The sequence below is a fragment of the Gossypium arboreum genome, unplaced genomic scaffold, assembly GCF_025698485.1.
Source record: "Gossypium arboreum isolate Shixiya-1 unplaced genomic scaffold, ASM2569848v2 Contig00369, whole genome shotgun sequence".
NCBI classification, from domain to species: domain Eukaryota; kingdom Viridiplantae; phylum Streptophyta; class Magnoliopsida; order Malvales; family Malvaceae; genus Gossypium; species Gossypium arboreum.
In genome coordinates, this window is record NW_026440485.1 from 22,501 (window position 1) to 23,854 (window position 1,354).

Consider the following 1,354-nt stretch of genomic DNA (forward strand, 5'->3'; position numbering starts at 1 on the left):
GTGGGGAGTTTGGCTGGGCGTCTGTTAAAAAGATAACGCAGGTGTCTAGATGAGCTCAACGAGAAATCTCATGTGGAACAAAAGGTAAAAGCTCGTTTGATTTGATTTCCGGTGAATCACGAACCGTGAAAGCGTGGCTACTCGATCCTTTAGACCTTCGGAATTTGAAGCTAGAGGTGTCGGAAAAGTTACCACAGGATAAGCGGCTTGGCATGACCAAGCGTTCATAGCGACGTTGCTTTTGATCCTTCGATGTCGGCTCTTCCTATCATTGTGAAGCAGAATTCACCAGTGTTGGTTGTTCACCTGATAGGGAACGTGAGCTGGGTTTGAACCGTCGTGGACAGGTTAGTTTTACCCTCTTGATGGCGCGTCGCAATAGTAATTTCAACCTAGTACGAGAGGAACCGTTGATTCGCACAATTGGTCATCGCGCTTGGTTGAAAAGCCAGTGGCGCAAGCGCTACCGTGCGCTGGATTATGACTGAACCTCTAAGTCAGAATCCGGGCTAGAAGCGACACGCGCCCGTCGCCCGATGCCGACCCGCGGTAGGGGCCTTTGGCCCCAAGGGCTTCGTCGTAAGTGCGACCGCGGCGGACAAGTCGCAGCGCCTCCTTGGAGCGTAATTCCCACCGAGCGGCGGTAGAATCCTGGACGACTTAAATCTGTGACGGGGTATAAAAGTGAGTGTATTGCTGCCGATCCAGATCAGCCCTTTATCCTTTGTTGATTAATCCTCCCCATCTCCTTCCGATCCACCCTTGTTCTTTTGCGTCCGACCCTGGGGTCCCCAAGTGGGGGACTTAGTGTAGAGAGTTAGTTAAACACTTGGTCTGCTTGGAAACATGGCTGCAGGGGCCGTGGTGGTGAAGTGCGACTCCAAATGTTGGCCGAGCCTTGTTCAATTTTCTCTGTAGTGCCATGCCATACTTCTTCTGTTTTTGAGTATGAAAAAAATTTCTAAGTTAAACACTTGGCGTGTACCCCCTCAGAAACATCGCTGGGGGCCTTGATGGTGGGTAGTCTGAGCTCAAGCATTGGCCGGGCACTTGTTCAGTATCTCACCCATCATGCATATTTCATTATTCTTGTATTTATTTTGAGTAGGAAAAATTTTCAATTAAAAATACTAAGTGTAAGTGGCGTAAAAACCCCATTTTGAGGCATGTTCGGGAGACCTCGAACATCATGTAAACCATCCGTGGTGAGGTCATCGAGCAAACATTGACTTTGCTGGTGCCTCGGATCTCTTGAGGGCGTTGGGCTGAAAAAAAGTGTCCTGTTTGGACATTGAGAAACACATCCTATTTGAGACACATGAATGTCATTTGCTTTGTTGACAAGTTTTTAGCT

General features: G+C 48.5%; 1 pseudogene; it reads left to right on the forward strand.

Moving 5' to 3' along the window:
* Positions 1-530, forward strand: part of LOC128288987 (28S ribosomal RNA) — a 3,040-nt pseudogene extending 2,510 nt beyond the window's left edge.
* Positions 531-1,354: the final 824 nt, after the last annotated feature.